The sequence below is a fragment of the Bradysia coprophila genome, assembly GCF_014529535.1.
Source record: "Bradysia coprophila strain Holo2 chromosome X unlocalized genomic scaffold, BU_Bcop_v1 contig_173, whole genome shotgun sequence".
Taxonomy (NCBI): Eukaryota; Metazoa; Arthropoda; class Insecta; order Diptera; family Sciaridae; genus Bradysia; species Bradysia coprophila.
Window position 1 is genome coordinate 5,796,479 of NW_023503302.1, and position 20,688 is coordinate 5,817,166.

General features: G+C 35.2%; 1 protein-coding gene and 1 long non-coding RNA gene across 3 annotated transcripts in view; one reads left to right on the plus strand and one right to left on the minus strand.

Moving 5' to 3' along the window:
• LOC119068319 overlaps positions 1 to 12,994 on the minus strand; it is a 22,256-nt gene extending 9,262 nt beyond the window's left edge. The window contains exon 1 of one of the 2 annotated variants that reach the window (XM_037171874.1): positions 12,950 to 12,994. The gene's annotated coding sequence lies outside the window, so the exon portion shown is untranslated. Of the gene's footprint in view, positions 1 to 11,271; positions 11,784 to 12,949 lie in introns of those variants that run through there. The other variant, XM_037171873.1, reaches the window with a different exon arrangement.
• The window catches only part of LOC119068327, a 134,481-nt gene that overhangs the window by 43,713 nt on the left and 70,080 nt on the right, over positions 1 to 20,688 (plus strand). The window lies entirely within an intron of this gene.

Genomic DNA, 20,688 nt, shown 5'->3' on the forward strand with positions numbered 1-20,688 from the left:
CAATTCATGCTACACAAACATGAAAATAAGAACCGAGCCAAAACGCATTACATAATTTGATTTTTCTTGAGAAACATTTCATTATTGGAAATACGACGTATTCGTATACCGCCGCACCGTATATCCCCACCCTCTGTCGGCCACACCTGTTTAGTTTGATAATGTTTTTATTTTTCAGATCGAACATAAAGCTTGACATTTATAGCATCTTGTAATGATAACCATTTTGAATATCATTCAATATACATGAGAATGAATTTCATTAATCAAAAAAAAAAAATTCCGTTAATCAACCCTAATGTTAGTGATTGAAATGATGATGGTGAAATAAATATTAATAAACGGAAATTTCAGCCACCATATCGAATCATATAAAGAACGGAATTTTATTACACGACATACGTGAACTTTGACAGGTCGACTATAATATCCATGATAGATAATATAATATTCCCGAGTGTGATCCACATAAATCCAAGTTACGTTACGATAATGTTTAATTAGCGACGTGTGGTTGCTCATAGTTCGTTACTTACCAACCGAATGATGGAAACAGTAATTCTTGTGTGAAATTTACCGATAGAGGCGAATCCGAGAACAATCACCACACAAGAAATGCCACTTTCATCATTTATCCCATTGCCAAGTAAGTCATTTTACTCAAAAACTTGAGGTAAGCCTTTGGCTCCGTGGAGTAAAATTAAAGTTTTATCTAGCTGTCACAGGTATTTACATTTGCAACAGGTAATGTTTCAGATTAGCTGTGACCGGTCAGCGGTAATGGAATGTATTTAAAACTTGCAATAAAAATGTAAATTTATTTTCCCTCACTTTTCTAAGACTGATTTAAAATTTCTTTTAACTTTATTCACCATTCCTTTGTAAAACGAGTGTGACACCTCTCATCAACGCCATTAACAGTGAAGGGAGACAAGAACTGTTATAATTAACTTAATAACAGCAACTTAACGTCACAGTTGAATAAACATGAAAGAAAACATTATTAAACATCACTGACTACATTATGAAACTACTCGGTTTCAGAGATTTATTTCCGATTTTCTTTTTTGAGTTGGAAAAGATTTCGAATTTTTACGATTCCGAGATCAGGGTCTTATTAATCGATTTAGGCTTAGTAAGTTCGGGTTTGTTCCAATTTCAAAATTATACTTTCAAATCGGGTATGGGACTAGCAACAGTCGCAACAGTCCTAATATGTTATAATTTTTTTTTCACAGCAAGAGTGGACCCAATCTTGAAATCCAAACCCGCCTTAACTTAAAGTCATGCCATTCTTCTGTGTACGTTTCGTTGTGGGCACCAAACTCTCCAGATTATGAAGCTTAGGAACGTTATTTCTTAGGTTGACATTGAAGAAAAATCCTTTACAGTCTACCCCACGGGCCTGCCACTATTCACGTTATTCCTCATTTTTGAAATGCTGCTATTAACAGAGTGTCATGCCCGTGGTCTACCCTCACCTGGGTTTCCCCGTTCCGTAACAGAGCATTTACCAAACGTCAGTCCTTGTTCATCGCTCATGATCTAAAAGTTTAATTCCACATTTTTCTCTGTGTCCTACTAGCTGCACGATTTTTGTATCAAAATCATTAAAATGTGCTGTGCAAGCACTATAAACTAAATTTTTGCATTCAAAATAACATATGAAATGTTTGCACTGAAGAGTCAGCTAGAATTTTTGCTATTACGCGTTTATCTGGTAGTTATATTTAATTTTATGTACACTATTTCATCGTTAAGCTTGTCGTTAAGTTTTATAAAGATACAAAACTTTTAAATGTTATTGAAGTGAATTTTTTAAAAGTTTTTAATTGAGTTTCCGTTTTTAAAATTCACAGTTGCTCTTCTTCACTTTAACTCCCTCCAGACGACAAACATAACCCGTTCGTTTTGTTGTTTGGCAGCAATATGCCAGTTGATAGAATTCGAAATAAATAAAAATTTTGCCTTTCATAAAATATGGCAAACATTCTGATATTTCTTTTCATACCGCCAAGGTGTTAACAACAAAACTTGCACTTCCTCAATTCGACTATGTGCGTTGCTATGTAAGAGACCACTATCCCAAGATTATTTTCAATGCTCGAAAAGTCCGTGAAAAACTCAGGGGCGGCTCCAGAAAATGACGTGGGCAGTTGAAATTTAAAAAGGCTCTGACCTGGGCCTGATGTTATTGCTTAGTATAGTGGCCAAGACGTGAATGGATTTTTTTTTTCGATTTCTTTTTCCTTTGAGATAGATCATGCCTTTCTTAACAGAGGCTAAAACTTATTTATTGACCAGTTAAAAACGTCTCCATTCACACAGTAAACCCGCTGGCAAATTCAAAATGAAACGCACAATTACCAAATCAAAGTCAGAGTTAATATCATAAATATGAATGCGTTGAAATTTATCCATCGAAAATTCAAATTTTAAGGCGCACTTACGGCGTGAATTGTCTAAAAAAAACATTACCAATCTGCTAATTAATTCCAAAATGTTTGGCCTTCAAAATTTTCAAAATAAAAGTAAAATTTCGATTCATCGGTACAGTTAATCAGCAATTGAACAAATATTCTATCGATTTAGTTATTTACATACGTATACAACGGGAGGCAGCCATCCCTTAAAACATTGCATACCTCACTATATTGATTATTTCGTCTATATAAATAACAATAACAGCACAATTACGTTGTTGCTTATAAATTTATTGTTGTGACAGCGTGACTGTCTTCGTTGTGTAACATATTCTAGGATTAGAAAACTCTGCATTAGATTTGCTTGTTGGAGGAAGGGCGTTTCGAAACGGTTCGACGGATAGCGTTCGAAACCCAAGCATAGAATGTGTGTAGTAATTGTTAGTAGGTAGGTAGGCAGTCACGTTCTGTTTTATTCAAATTTAAATTTATTTCGTTGCATTAATTGAAATAATCAATTGTGAGATTCTGTCAGAAGCACCGCCTTAACATCGTTACAAACGAAAATTAAATTTACAAATTTAGATGACAATTGATAGCATGTAGCAATAGTAATTCGGTACAAGCAACACTTTATCCCGTACACTAACTCGTTTTTTCTATTGTTTAATTGGGTTTCGTTCACTTTATTACTGATATAGTTGTGTATAGTTTAGAACACGTTTTAGTCTTCATCAAAGTCAAGTCATCGAACTTACAGTGTTAGAAATAATTGGAAGCAAAATCCCAAACTTAACTGACGCTGGGAGAAATTAAAGAAGTCACATTTTTAACGACTGCAATTGATGTTATGTATTCCACATCTTCATGCGATCCCCGTTAATACACATTATTCATACGTACATGTATCTCATTGGTAATGCATGTAGAACGAATAAAGAAAATTGGATTGTAATTTTGACTTCTTATTTTTCTCCGCGTGTGTCCTTTGCCTTAAAAAAAACGGTTTTTGGACCATGTTCTTCTATTCAGGCTTTTTCACATGCAAAATCCTTTTCAAGTAATATCAAATGAAAACCGAGCTCTTCTGTTTTTGTGAAATTCTTAAATCTTATGAGTCACAATCGATAAACATTCCATATATACTTGTTATGGTTGTGCAAGCTTTTAGCTTACTCCCATAAGGTATCCATTTAAAAGAGAACCATTCTTTTGTTTCGAATAATATTCCAAAAATGATCATTGATCACGGTCAGCCATTATTTATGTATGTGATATTGCTAGCATACACACATTTTGTGTCAGAATCCATAAAAGGAAATATTGTAAACTCATTTCATTAAAAATGAATAACATTTCGGTTGAATATAAGTAAAATCACACAGAACATTAATTAATGTCGAGGAACCATAGAAGTTCAACTCGCTTTGCTTTAGCTGGGGCTGTATCGAGGAAGACATGCAAATTTAACGAAGTGTCAAAAAGAAAATTAATGAAAATTCGCTTTAATCCAAAAAAAAGGTTCAATGTGAGTCAGTGAGGATGTTGGATTTTTTTTGCAAGTCCAGCCTGTATTGTATTAGACAGAGCGACATCCTACTCCAGCTAAGCACAGCCGCTCGAAATAGACCTAATTCAAATTTTTCAAGCTTGACAGAAGGAAAAAGAAATAGTTATTTGTTAACGTAGGGAAAAAAATGTTAGAAATTTCATTTCGAAGGTGTCGCGTCATCCGAGAAAATGAAATTTACTATTTTTCTTCCGAACTATGTCACTTTGCAGGTTATTGTGAATGAAGCGACGCGAAATTCCTCAACACCATCGTCATGGGAGGGCCTACAATTATTTCATCGATAATAATAATAATGATATCTTATGTAAGGTGGAATGAATTCGTCCCGGAGAGACATACCGTGTCAAATGAAGACATGAGAACTAGGAGGTGTTGTGGGTCCACAAAAATGAGACAATTAGTAACATCCGCGCTTCTATCTTTATATTTGGCATCACATTTACATTGCCGACGAAACACGTAGAATCTATAGCTTCTAGAGGATTCTTTTGAAAAACAGCCTACTGAAATCGGGCCTTTTTTTAGAAAAATCATTTTTATATGCCTAGACGGGGAGTGACCCCTAGAGTACAAAACCACCTTCAATGATGACATGTATGATAGTAATAATAAAAATACAGCCTCCAAAATGTGCTATATGGAAGGAATAATATATATTACACACTTGTCACGAAGAAGTCGAGGCTTGCCGAGACTAATAGTGACAAGTGTGTACTCTATTTTATCACATAAGCGAAAACGAGACAACAACATAGACCTGAAGTGTAATGTTTGAATTAAACTTCTAGTGAAGTAATTTTGACATCCGAACATCGCGCGTATGTGATAATAGTATATTACTTCCGAGGTTCCAAGTTGTGTATTTGATAAGTGTGGTGTTACAGCCCGACCCGAAGAGGATGGCTGTATTCCCCCCTTGTCAAATAACAACTTGAAACCTCGTAAGTACAATGCTTTACGTGATTAGGCAATGTAAATGAAACATGCCGTAACACGTAAAATCTTTAACGTTATTTATTTTGACATACGCTCTACCATATCAGAGAACACTAACGAGTGCAAAAAGCTTATTGTCAACCTCTTTGTCGATAATATAACATATGACTAGCCGTTTCTAAAAGATGATACTAAAAGCAAGCACCCACTTGATTTGAATAAGTAAATATATATTAACTATACCCGCAAAATCAAGTGCTGAACTAGATATTCTAGTTGACGGTTTGATTTTTCATTAAATGGTCGTTCAACTCGGTTTGTTCATACTAATAAGAAAATATCCTGCCGTCGAACAAAAATGATTTTAATAGACACGTTACATTGAACCGCATAGATAATCAATATAATGAGAGAATGAGTCTGTATATAAATATAAATTATGCTGTAACCGTATATAAAGCTTGAAATATGCTTTGCTTGCAAAATTATGAGTAGAGAGAGAAAAAAAACTTTTCTCACTGTTTCCACCGTAATAAGGGATTTTAATGCAATTATTTGAAGTGAAGAATTATTGTCGCGCCACTTGAAACTCGCTTAAATGAAGAGGGAATTAGAAAATTGATTTTAATGTTTATCTTTGAATTATTCGGGAATTTAAGTTGCAAATTGAATTAGCATCAAGACTTTTTTGCAGCTTCTCGTTGCACAGAATGGAAATTGATTGGACCTTACAGTATATCATGATGTCCACCGAAAAAATACTCCAAGCTCTAGACTGAGAATAAAACATTCAGTGTGTAACAAATACTGCGTGGATTTTATTTAAATTTGCGATTACTTATGCGACATAAACAATAATTTTATGAAAGAGATTTTACTTGTTTTTCGAAGTAAAATCCGAGACAAAATCGCATAAATCCATAATCCGTTTTATCATTTAAAAATAACATAGACGAAGTAATCTGGTAGTTCAATGGTTAAGTGTACAACGTAGATACACTCCGTTCGTGTATCATCGGATAACTACTGGGTATGGCATGTCTTTATAAATTTTATTTACATTTCAGATAGAATTTTTGTGCGCTACTCGTAATCCTTTTCCATTTTCCAAAGCTCGTAAATAGATTCAACAGAGAGAGAAAAAAATAATAATAATTTGTCATCCTTCGACCAATGCGAATGAATGTAGGATAATTCTCGTGATTATTAAATGGATTTTCACTGTTCGCAACAATTTTATTATTGGTTTATACCTTTCTCTGTATATAACTTCACTTTATAAAATTGAAAATGAAATATTTTTCAAAAGGTAACGAACAACAAAGGAAAATGATTTTACTCTGCTCTTCCAGCGAAATTAATTTAAGGTGTCAATGGACAAAAATAGAAATCGAAAGAACTTTTTTAATTTACCGGGTGGATAATGCAGAATTTAAGTGAATTAAAAATAAGAAACTCAAAACTTGATGTCCTACAATCGAACGCTGTGGATATTTAATAAGAAAATATAAAAATGTAACAGACGTGGATATCGAATGTGGGACAAAGTTGGATTATAAACGTTAAATATCCATTCAGTAGGCAACAAACGTTTTGTGCAAGAGTACGAAACGTTTCGACTAAAGTTAATTTTTCATGGCGCAGAAATGGACATTTTGACTAAAGTTTCGACTTTTTCATTCGACTATAGTTAATTTTTCATTGCGCAGAAATAGACATTTCTTACATGATTCTCGTTGTTTCGGTCCGTTGGTCCCAGTGGTTCCACTGCAGCTGCTTCACACAAAAATTATTGGTGGAGCAATCACCACTACAACAGTCTCCACTACCTGTCGTTAGTACAAACATTGCTAATACTTGTCTCCCTTCAACGTTATACCAACGGCGGGTAGTACTCATTTAATTTTTTTGTGAAGCGGCTGCAGTGAAACACAAACATCGTTGGGATCACGGATGCGTTTTTCGTACTCATACCTATCCAAACGCACTTTGCCACCATTTGTCTACATTCCAAAAGTGTCAAATTGTTGCCTAAAGTATGTTTCTCGTACAGTGCAGGCTATTGATTTAATGGCAGCGATGACTAATCTCTAAACCTAATCTTATTGATTACCGTACCCGTACTAACGACGCGGTCATTTAGTTATTTTATCACAGAAAAAACAAACTCTACTGCAACACGTGACCATTAAATGCAGTTTCATTGTCACTGAGCTAGCAGGTGTCAAACCACTTTCAAATTTCAATATGCACATCCCTAAACCAATTCACCGTGCACATCTCTTTATGTTTTCGAATTGGAATCACAAATGGCAATACTAAATCCTTTCGCCATTTCAGCAAAAAAAAGAAGAAAGAATCCATATGTGTGACTGTGGATATCTATGGAAGCCCTTCGCACACACGGCTAGAGAGAGCACAGAATTTATTATGCATGCACGGATCGGAGTAATGAAATTGATATTTGAATGTCTTTCTGGTTGGCCGTCACGCCACAATATGTGTCGTTATAGAGAGGTTTTCCCTTAAACATATTTGAAAATTAAATCTGAACAAAAAGGTTAATAATCCGTTTCGCTATGTAACCTTCATCCGCAATTTTATTATAATTAAATTTGTTTTTGTTTTCGGCTTATGTACGTACTTACTATGCATAAAATGCTAAATCGTCTCGAAAGGTTAAAGTGAGTCCTTTCGAAAAATATCTACGTTTTATATAAAAATGCAAATTATTAGAAATGTCGAATGGAGTAAGAGAGAAGCTGCCAGACAGTTGCAGATTGTAGATTTTAGAGGTAATTCACATAGTGTAAGGCAGAGGCAAAGTGCATCAAATTTTTAAAATAATTTATGGGCCAACTGCTTTTCAATCGCACCGAATGCTGTGAGTAAAGAAGGTTAGAGAATTTAAGCTATCTGCACTTTGTGTGTTGTAACCAAATTTTATGAAGTAGGTACTTCGTTGGGTCGAACAATTTTTTTGTTAAACGCTCGCACTGAGAATTCATTCATTTCATTCGTTTTTTCTATGCCTAATGAGCGATTTTTGATGTTCGGGTAGTAGAATAGGTTGCATAGGTTGATTTCTCTGATATGTGTGAGGTGAAAGCTCATTACTATTGACAGGAGCTAGTAGCTGAATAAATGAAAGGTCCAGGTAGCTCAATCGGTAGAGCATAGGACTCATACCCAAGAGGTCCCGGGTTCGACTGCCGGTGCAACAATGCTTGCCTGGTTTTATTCTAATCACTTGTTGATTAATCACTCGCTATTAGTTATCTAATGGCTGTACGACCGTAACAAAAGTCGCAAATTTCAAGAAATCCAATATTCGATTTCTTCGTAACCATCACGCCATATTGACATAATGCCAATGACACCAGTTCACAATATACTGTAGGATAAGCGCCATCTATGAGCGACTAGTCGCTCATTGGGAAAATGTATGAGTCATTAGTGATGGTTGTGGTCTTAGCATACCACTCGTGACTTAGAGAATTCACAACGTATGGGACGTTTACACGGTCGATTTGTGAACTATCTGAGTCGGGAGAGATATGATGAAAAACTCACAATTCATATGATCAAGTGACTTGTGCAATAGCACAACAGGCCCACTAGAGGCTTAGGTGCTGGGCTAACCCCCTTCCCATACAATCCAAATGAAGCTTTCAAATGCAACACCAGTGGAGAACGAGGTCTCCATTCGGACAGTTTTCCCTTGCTTTTCGACACAAAATATGGACTTTACTTGCAGGTGAAATCTTCAAACCATGACATATAAACTAGTGTAAGGTATTCCTGGATTACTGGCTGAGAATCTAAGTGAGGTAGATTTTCTAAGATCTGGTCGAAAATATTAGGGCGATCAATCGACCTACAACATGCTGCTAGTGTTATTTGAAAGCTTCATTATTCAGATATTAACTCCAGACTGGAGTCTTCATTCATTTACCTCGCAAATGTCAGACATCATTTAGCGACTTCATTCTACTACACTACTAGATCCACCGTAGTACGTATCCCCGTGCGATAGGCAAAAAGTGGAGCATTGCATCATATTTAATGACGATCGATTGAAATCAGCGAAAAGTTCCAGTGAGTGAGCTCTAGATATGAGTAGAGAAAATGATTCTTGAAACCGTAGCCGGGAAATGTTTTTGTTTAAAAAATGAATAGAATATCTTAGAGGACCTTTCACCAATCTCATGAACTAAAAAGTATAGTCAAGAGCACGCCAGTTTCAATTGAAAATCGTTTCCATTTTAACGAGAAAATGTTGGACAGTTCCAAATTATTGTTCTGAATTACCAACGCAATGAATATGAAATTGTGGTGTCATTTTAGTACTAGCAAACTAAAAGGTCTACCTCTATTTTCGACAAATTTGGATGGAAGCCAAACTTCCAAACAAAGTGACGTCAAACAAAAAAGATTCTACCACCACTCAGTTGGAAATGTGAAGTCTTAGAATGCACATAATTTCGGTTTAGTGAATTGGAGTTGTTAGAATAACTAATTATTGTTGACTCGCCCATAGTTAGTGCGAAACGAAACTGAAAACGTTCAGATTTACAAATCTCTTTTCGAATGTAACATTTTGTTCCATATGCTCCGTATACCCATACACCACCTCTACAGGTAGATACTCTCTTATTATTTAACCACCATCATTACTTCAACTTGTAGTGATGGTTTTATTTGCGTTAACCAAAAGAAAAACAACAAGAACCGATAAAATGGTCCTAATCAAATCGTAAAACATTCAACATTTTGTCTTGAGATAAACAGAAAACCCGAATCATTTAGAGTATGTGTCCGTGACTGTCCATAAAATCTTTATACTGAGAAAAAGCTATCCCGTTCCGCACACGATGTGAAATTGTATTCGTTTTAAATAATGTTTTTTTATTCTTTCGTTCCATTTCCCTTGTGTGCCATATTATTTTGTGTACGACTTTCCATTATTCAAAACTCATCCTAAATCAATTGCTTACGCCATTATAGAAATCATATACCATACACCACCAGTTGAAAAGATAAAATTTATTTAACCTTTCCCATCGCCTTTCTAAAAGGTAATTTGGTGTCATATATTCCATTCGCATCTCTATGGTTGGAGGGTAGAGATATAACACCATTGTATATTTTATTCCATAGAAATGATATTGTTAACGTTGTATATTTCTAACGAAATTTCGTTGTTATTTTCGCTGTTATAGCTCTTCGGTGTATATAGATACGTACGTATACGTATAAGAAACACCTCTTGCGAAAGACTGATATAATAGACATTTAAGAATGAAATAGCATGGTCCTTTGAAAATTAAAAATGTCTACCTAATTTGGATATAAAATTTAATTTTTCGTTTTCTTTGGCATCATAAAACGTTGAAGGGTATAAAATATTACGTATTCAGAGAAGAGACAAAGCTTTTTAAATGGGAAAAGCGTTTGGAGAATTTATTTTGGATTTAACTGGAAGATGTTGTTCGAATAAAGCTTCAAACAAAATAAAATTTAAAAAATAAAATTGGAAAACCAACTCGGAGCACTAATATGACAACAAAAACGAAACTCGATTTGTTGGTAACGTACCAAAACAAGTACACCACACAACGCAACAACAAGAAAAATCGTCGGAAAATTGTTACTAAAATATACAATAACCAGAAAGAAAGTTTCATAAATTTTTTAAAACGAAAATCTATTTCTCCGCAATAGCCAACAAGAGCAACGAAGAAAAATTAATAATAAATATGGATGACCGACCCGCCGAAAATCATTTTTATTGCAGGCAATTTAAGCTTACAAGCCAAAAAATATAAAAATAAAAATAATACTTCTGGAGAGCAGGAACCTAATAAATGATTTAGTTCTACACAACCACACGATGATATGGTTATATATGTACGGTGTTGGGGATATATATATATCTTATATTCCGAGCTAACACACAATATATACCTTTCCCTCTGCCACTCCACATTACTCCACATACACAACATCCACCCGAACACACTCTTTTGAATGTAACAAACTAGCTCGCGCGCCCATGAAAGAGAAAATCAATACATTTTGCGTTGCGGAAAGTTATCTAATTTATATCTGATTGCTATACACATTTAAGATGAAATAATAAATAAAAGGGAACGGAAAAAACGCACGCTACAAAATGGAATAAATTTGCGTGAATTTCATTAGACCACTTTCTTAGCTGCTATTTTTTTAAGTAATAAATCCGACAGCATAAAAAAAACGAAAATTCAGCAAATTTATGTGGCTATTAAGTGTAGAAAAATTTCATCAAATAAAACATTTTTATGATATCAAACACACCTTTGCTCAGGAAAAAAACGACCGCCTTAATCTGCCGTTCATATCATTCGAAATTATGTGCAAAAAAAGTTCAAGTTTTATTTTAACAATCGGGTATCCCAAAATCTTAATCCAGAAACAGTTTGAGGTTTTTCCGAGATATAATTTTTTTTTATATTCACACTGCAGCGCACATCTATTATATTTTAATCCACCAAAAAATAGTTCTTCTTTTCTCGTTCAGAGTAAAATATTTTTCCACAAGGTCTTTGAAATGGCTCCGATGAATGGAACAGTTACGCTTTTCGACACACTATTCGTCGGCTCCTTTCTTTTTGCATTCACTTTATCATTTTATTTTATTATCATGATTTTATTGTTTAAAAATATTTTCATTTTTTTTTGTTCTGTTCGTTTTTATGATAAAAATGGAATCAAAAAGCACACCAAAGGCTTTTCCATTTACAGATAACAAAAATTCACTGAGAAGAATTTTCCACAAAATTTATTTTGATTGTCTGCGCGTGAATACATTTTTGGGACAACTAATAAATGTTTGTTATCCTCTTTCACTCAAAAGTTATATGGCGATCTTGAAATCGGAACGATTCGGTTATGTTGTTCGTTACCGTGGTACAGCTTAATACACCCCATCAACAATGGGTGAGTTTGGAAGAGCTTTTTTCTCACAGCTGCGTAGTTGTGTTGTCATCCAAAAATGTTTGAAGATAATGTTGAACGAGAATTAAGCACACACAGATATTCAGCGAGAAAAACGAGATTGAATCTTGTTAGGGGTTGTTCATAAACGACGTCTGAGTGGTTAATTGGATTATAAATTTGTTAAATTAGACAATTTTAAATGAACCAGCCGCTTTTCCGGAGGCTATGAAATTGCAGATGTTTGTGAAGTTAAGTCAGACAGCACTCTGTACGAATGTGTTAGTTAGGAAATAGACATCAAAACATTATTTAGATTGAACAGAGTCAATTTAAGAGGCACCGGTACTTAGCTACAATTTTTGATGATATCTAATCATCAGAATTCTTTTCGAAAAATGTACGACTGCAATAACGACCACGAATATATGGTAGCTTGAAATAAAAATTAGTTTTGGTCATAGAGGTTTCGTTTGGCTCTGAGAAACGTGAGCAGTTGAGAAAATTTTCATAAACTGTTCACTTTTGTCAGGGCTGGTCAAACTGCTACAACCTACTACTACCTGCTACAAACTAATTTTTATTTAAAGCTACCACAAATGTATGTTTTTTAGCAAAGTTCTCTTAACGCTTTCCTCTTAATGTTTTCGTATGTCAGTTGATATAACGATCTTTTTAACGTTGCGGCCTTAGCAACGGACCACTCGTACATATCTAAATCTCGATGGTGTCAGGACCATCGAGATTAAGAAAAGACAAACACAATGGCAACGCCAAGACAGAAACAGAAAGCCAGAGTCAACAGGGTTATTTGTGTATCTGTTTTGGACGATTGATTTTAGGCACTTTCGCATGTAGCCCTCACTCGGTCGGGCTACAACTCGCGAAATTGCCTAAGAACAATCGTCCAAAACATTTCATGTGTCGGGGCCGAAAATGAGGGAGTTTTCAGATTTTTCTCTGGTTTTCGAACATGAAATTTTTTTTGGGTATCTGTTTTGGACGATTGATTTTAGGAACTTTCGCATGTACCCCTCACTTCGTTCGGGCTACAACTCGCGAAATTGCCTAAAAACAATCGGCCAAAACAGATACACAGATAACTAAAACGTTCGACTGCTTGTTTTTGAGAACTTTATTTCTGAAAATTCCCAAAAATTCTGAAAAAGTTCCAAAAAATAATTTCAGAATTTTTCGCAGTCTTCAGATAATTTCCAAAAATATGCACTGCTTATAATTTAAGTTCATTTCCCAGGAGATTGGTGAATGAAATAACTTACGTAATTGTTTGTATTCTGATTTGTGTGAGTACAACCATTGCCTCCGGTTCGAGGAGCAACCATGGATTTAAGCAAAATTAAAAGTACCAAACAAGAACGTAATATTATATTTTTGTGTAAATTTGATGAAAGAACCGTAACAAAGCATTTGCAAAAATACACGGAACCTAGTTTCGGGTGAATTCGAGAGCAAGTTCACTTTATTGTGGTATGCACTTACCATTTCAATAGAACTTTTTAGTATTAAAATACTTTTCCAAAATTCATGCTACCACATTCACCACATTCCGTCAACTCCATAGAATTGGGTTCTGTATTTTTGTAATCCGCTGAATATTTGTGTGTTTCAGCGTTTATTATATATATTTTGGGTTAAATAGTAGATCACATCCTTGGTTAGAACTTTTTATTTTGCCATGTCTGGCGTCTACAGCTTGAGCCGAAAGCGAGTGATGCGACCACACTAGACAAAATACAAAGTTCCAAACAATTACGTAAAGTATTTTACTCACTAATCCCCCGGGGAACTAGTTTTAACGCTCATGTCAATGAAGTAATGACTCATTACCTGGGGATCACACAATCCATTTCCCATCATTTGTCCCATATTTTTGCAATCTACTATTTAATATATCTCCTCAAAAATCTTCAAAAACGAAAACTTCTTGTAAATCAGCAACACATACATGCATTACGAAGTGTTCACTACGTTTAAGTGAGAGCTCTAGCTCTATATTCGTTTGTTTTGTTGGTAATATTAGGTTTCTGAAAAAAAATAACCAAACGAAAATTTTGTTTATTCCGCCCCTTTTTATAGAACTCAAACGAAATCCAATGATTCGAAGTTCTCTAATATTCCGTCACTCCGTTATTTTTTCGAAAAAAGCTTGTCAAAAGCTTCAAAGTTCCAACATAGAGAGTTTCGTTTGTGTGTTAGGTTTTCAGAGTATATTGTGTAGACAGACCTCTTTCCCTCTGAACGTTTGAATAGTTATGAAAATATGTAAAATCACTTAAACAGCACAAAAGTAAAAATATTTTCCGCTATAAGTAACTCGTTTCTGCTTTTAGTCGAATGACTCTGTTTGCTATGAAAATTACAATCAGTAATCACATTTGTTCGAAATAATAACGAATTCGCCGAATTTAAATTTATTTCGAAAAGTAGTCGTGTCGTGAAATGAAATTACTCTCTTAGGCAAACGAAATAGCTATTTTCGATACATGCGTCGAAGTGGTACTGACTACATAGAAAATCACTAGGTAATCATACGAAATCCTCGAGAAATGTACCATTTCAAATATTCTAGCTAAAACATTTTAAAAACTTATTTCGAACAAGATTCATTGAAAATCAAATAATTTCAAAATCACATCACTTCACCAAAGCCGGTTGATAGTAACCACAATGTGCTGATGAATCCAAAAATACCATCGTACCCACATAATGAAAAATTATTTCGAAATCAAAGTACAAAAGATATCATCCTCTAGTGCAGCACAAGTAGTGCTATATAAATAAGAGAAAATTTTCAATCAACAGCCATCGTCGCAAAACATTTTACCGGATACTCGTTCAAAATTGAAACAGGCATGAGCGCCGCCTGAGGTGAAGTTGTTTTTTAAAATTAAAGTCTGGATTTATTTTACGATTTATTCGTAGCTCTTATGACTACCCTTTGTTCTCATGATTCCGGCAAAATCATGGATGTGTTCAACAGGTGCTGATAACTCTGAATCCGGAAGAACGTTTATTGATTTATTTCTTGAAAGATACGATAACAAAAATTCGAAATTCGCTATTTAGCTTTTTACAAATTCACGGGCATTACCGCCTTCGGGCCACAGTTTACCATTCACAACATAGTGAAATATTTTAGTAACTTTAAACGACACTAAACTAAGCTAATGCTGTCCACATTTACATGGAGTGAAACCAGTTTCTTGCATGACACATCTTCAGCCGACGATATTATATTCTTCCGCAGTAAACTACCTTATGTGTCTCGGACGACGGTGAAACAATACGTTGTGACTGAATTGAATCATTTTGAGGTTGAATTGTTGAGTTTTTGATTTTAGCGGATACAGCTGACGATTTTGTTAAAACCTCGGCAAAGCAACTATAATTAGCAGGTGAGGTTTTGAGTTTCTGGGGTTCATTGAGAGCGAGGAGGACCGCACTGAAAAGAGTTGCAAAGAGTTGCATAGAGTTGCAATCTGAACAAAAGAGTTGCACGCAAAAATAAAGAGTTCCAAAAGAGTTGCACGCGGAAAAAAATAGTTGCATGCCAAAAAAAAGAGTTGCGAAAGAGTTGCACGAGGAAAAAGAGTTGCAAATTCAGTGCGGTCTCCCTCGATTGAGAGTTTCTTCAAAAACTGTCAAAATATGCAGCGAATTGGATTGAGCGACATCAGGTTGAATGATTACAGATCTGGTCAGTGGATTAGATCGATTAGATCCATTTGTACTAAGAGATTTGACTAATTTTTAGCACCAACATATTTTAACATGGGTTGGTGGTCCTATTTTTTCAAAAACAGACCTTAATACAAAGAAATAAACTAAAATCAACGTCCAAATGTACACTCTATTTACCTAAGTGTACTGTTAAGAGGCACCAGTACTTAGCTAAAATTATAGCCTACATTTGTGTGTCTCATATTTCATTTTTGATCATATCTTTACATCAGAATCTTTTGTCAAAAATGTACGACCGCAATTCCGACCACGAATGTGGTAGCTTTCTACAGAAAATACATATTGTAGTCGTTTGACTCTGAGAAAAGTGAGCAGTTAAAAGTAATTTTCATAGACTGCTAACGTTTCTCAGAGCCGGTCACATTCGTGGTCGGAATTGCGGTCGGACATTTTTCAAAAAGGATTTTGACGGAAAGATATCATCAAAAGTAAACTAAAAAAACAGTATTTAAAAGTCGCCCTTCAGACGTGGGATAAAAATTGATGGTATGCCAGATTCACCTCTAAGGAGCGAATCTAGCACAGTCATGACTTTTCGTTACGTGTAGTAAAAGGGTGCATCCTATGATAGCGTGTGTCAGATTCCCCGATGCCGCTTTTCAGCAAAGCATCGATTCCTCTTAAAAGTTTTTTAAATACTGGATTTTAGTTTGAATGCTGTTTCAAAAATATAGGACCGCAATAACGACCAAGAATGTCTCAGCTTTCAACAGTAAATAGATTTGGTTACAGCAGTTTGACCAGCTCTGAGAAAACTGAGCTGTTTATGAAACTTTCGTTAAACTGGTGACAATTCTCAGAGCTGGTCAAACGACTACAACCAAAACTAATTTTTATTTAAAGCTAACACATTCGTGGTCGTTGTTACGGTCGTACATTTCTCCAAAAGCATTCTGATGAAAAGGTATCATCAAAAATGAATATATTATACGTTGTACATATTCAGCCATAAGTCAGCTATAAGTGCAGGCGCGCACTCTCCATGGCGACATGTAAAATCACAAGTGCACCTTTAGTAATTTTATTGAAAGCTTTTTATAGAGCTTTTTGGCGCCTTTTCTTCACTTTAAGCTCCTTCTCCTACATTTCACACGAGCTCCTTTCAGGGGCAGTGTGGACCTGTATAAGTGAACAATTTGCAATTAAATATAGATGAATACACGTATATAGCCAGAGATATTTTAGAATGCTGGTCAAGCGTTGTCACATATATCTGCGGAATTAACAACGAAACACAGTTATTGACAAATAAATGAAAGTGACTGAAAACACACCAGCTACATGGCTGTACAATGATAATGGTGTCTTACCTCCATTTCTAGCAAATGCTATCATGATTTTCTTTAAGCGAAACATCTCGATAAAAATGAAACATAGAGAGTTGATGTCTGGGAAGTGATTGGTCACGTGGCAGCTGTGTTACGGAAATCTCATTTGTGTACATCTTTAGGTAGGTATATTGAGCTATATTTAGTTGTAAAGTTGAACGTTTCTTCACGTTGCTTCAGTTTACACCGCTAAATATTGTAAACAATGTGATTGCCGCAAGAGATGCTATTTACTGTCACCCTTACAGGTGATCAAATTTGAAAGCGCAGGGTAACGGCGCCGGTTAGCATTCTTTATTCTAGATAAGATCCCCTCTTTTATTTCGCTCGGACATCTCTGTTCGTAACCCTATCACCAAAAAATTACAAGTAAATTAAGCAAGAAACGCACTTCACTCCGTTTATTCACCGCTTTCAAAAGAGCAATGACAACTATTCTATCTCTCTTTCTATCGTCGTAGCGTAAACGATAAGTAATTAATGCTTTTTCTGTTGCCTTCCGATCAACCTAAGGTGAAACACAACATATCGGTCAAATACCCAATCCACAATGAACCAACTACAAATAACTACATGTACTACATGCACTAGTAATCCAGCTAAAAACTTGTGTTGATAGGTTTTAGAGATACTCTATTTGTTGGTTCACAGACACGTACATCGCCTGTTTTTTTTAACACACATTGATTCTATGTATTTATTTGAAGTATTATCGATTACGTATGCTTTAATTAACAAATTATTCAATTAGCAATCGCTACAGATCTGTTTTATATGTGAAACATATTTCTATAAATCAGCTTTTGACTCAACTATTATAACCTCAGATGGATTTAAAAAGTGAGTTAAATTTAATTAAAATCCGAAATTCAAAATTTTAATCTAGTTCCATTAATGTTGGCTGGCCATCAAAAGAAAAATCTGTAAAATGACTGTACCCTACAAACAGAAACCCTATTCATAAAAAAAATTACGTTACGCTAAAATACGTTAACTACATAATGATAAAGCCCAGAGAGCGCCTCAAGCACTGGTTTTTACAACAACAAAAAAATTGCGCGTAAATAACGAGTACTATAGTAATAGGTTGAGTGGAATATGGTTGCGCTGATTATATTAAATGAATTCAAACAAAAGCTTGTTGAAATAGCGTAAAAGCTGGTAATGTGCTGTGTGTATCACTTTTTGAATCAGCAAACAAGAAAAGTAATTAAACCCGAATTATGAAATTGTAACAGAAAAGCTTTCAGAGCTTTTATCTAACACTGTTACTATGTAATCCATGCATTTTTCAGTTTTCACATTTAAGAATTCGAAGAAATTGATTTCGTACTACCTACAGATACGTTCTCAGAACGGAGGAATTAGTTGATTAGCAAATATGGTGGATATTTTATTAACATGTAGAGTGTATGTGCAAGCGAAACACTTGGCAAAACATTATATAACATATGGATATGTATTATCAATTTAAAGTGTATGTGAAGGATGTGTTCAATAGGGTGGGTCGTATTTACATTTTAGAATTGTACTTAGAATTGACCAAGGAACCCGAAACAGCAAAAAAAAATTGAAAAAATTAATATTTCCCTTGCCTCTAGGCTGATTTTGATTTTCGGGGTAGTAGCATGAAATTGCACACATTGTCGACTGATATCTCGGGCTATTGGTAACAGAAGGCATTACTGCTAACTGTAGTTAATAGCTGAAGAGTCCAGCTATGAAATACCATAACAACGTTGTTGGCCTTCGCCTTCACTTGGGCAGAGTAACTCTGTCAGTGTCCACGACTTTTTCACCCTAACAAAAAATTGACTTTGTGCTTCAAAAACAGAGCTCCTGTGAGTTTTTTAAACTCGTTATCATCAAACTTCTCTGCAATGGATTATCTACGAAATTACCTGTCCAGACATACCTCACACGACATATTATGTCATGATTTGCTGATTTTATTTGCAAACAAAGTTGAAATTTTTGGTCGAAAAGTCTTAGCTGTGAACAATGACAGAGTTACTCTGCCCGAGTGAAGGTGAAGGTCAACAAAGTTGTTATGGTATTTCATAGCTGGACAGTAATGCCTTCTGTTACCAATAGCCCGACATATCAGTCAACAATGTGTGCAATTTCATGCTACTACCCCGAAAATCAAAATCAGCTAGAGGCAAGGGAAAAATTATTTTTGATTTTTTTTTTGCTGTTTTGGATTCCTTGGTTAATTTTAAGTACAATCTGGGGCCACACTGAGGAAAAAGATTTGAAAACTACAGCTGCAGTAGGTAATAGATCAGCTGTAATTGGTAATGTTTGAAAAAATTACCCACAGCAAGTAACGTATTACCTGTGGTGAGTAATTTTGGAAAAAGTTACTCAATGACGGTAATTTTTTAAGAAATTACCTATAACAGCCGCTCTCAATGATTACCTGCTGCGGCTAATGTTGGGTTTTTCGAGTAGTTCTGAATATTCAGGAAACGTTTTAAAATTAAAAAACGAAATCTTTCGAGAAAATGGGACAACAAAAATTTAGATAAAACTTTGACACAACTTACTTATTGTCTGCTCATCGAAATTTTTAATAAAAAAAACGCTATTGGCGGGAACTAGTTATTGTAATAGACTACACGCTGCAGAAATATGGAAGTCATTCGATCTGCTTCTTCAGTTCAATTTTATTTCGAGGGTTTCTTTTGATTTTGACTGACCCAAATCGGTGCTATTTTTTCCTCTACTTTTTTATATGTGGATAGTTAGTTGATTTTCCATAACTGGCTGGTGGTAAGCGGCTAAAAGTCGAAAAATGAGGTTTCGTAGTCCGGATCTCTTTTCCGTGAGGTCGATTTCTCTCGAAGCAAATATTACCTTCATAAAGTTTGTTGATAAACGGCCCAAAAATTTCTCAGAATCGATGGAACCTCGGTGAACTTTGACGAGGGCTGTGACCTCACTAATGCAATTATTTGATTAAATTATTATTTATTATGAATCTGGAGGACGTCAGCCTTATAGCAATACCAATATGCAGTAGTTTGGCACGTGACTACTTTCAGATAAAAACTGTGTGTTCCACCCCGCCAAACTACTACATATTAGTCATTCTTTAAAGCTGAAGTCCTCCACATTCATAATATAAAATAATCAAAGAATTGCATTAGTGAGGTCACAGCCCTCGTCAAAGTTCACCGAGGTTCCATCGATTCTGAGAAATTTTTCGGATGTCATATTTTCAGCCGTTTATCATCAAACTTTATGAAGGTAATATTTACTTCGAGAGTACTCGACCTCAGATTTCCAACGAGCCCATACATGTCCGTGTCCTCATCATCTCACGGAAATGAAATCCGGACTACGAAATCTCATTTTTCGACTTTTGGCCGCTTACCACCAGCCAGTTATGGAAGATCAAAAATATATGAGACTGGTTTTGGGGCCTAGGCACCAAGGCCTAACTAGGCATATATAACAAAGTCCCGGAAAAAATAGCGCCGATTTCGGTCAGTCGAAATTTATTTTATTTAAAAAAAAACTTTGTCTTCCAGCCGGTTGAGGCAATCTAAGAACAACCGGCGACTCGGTTGGGTGAAAAAGTGTCGGCGGGTCTCTAGTAGCCTGTGCTCGTTGAACCATTTTTCCAGACTTTAGCCTTAATATTTTGATTTTCTAAATGATTTTCATTTTTACGTGAATCAAT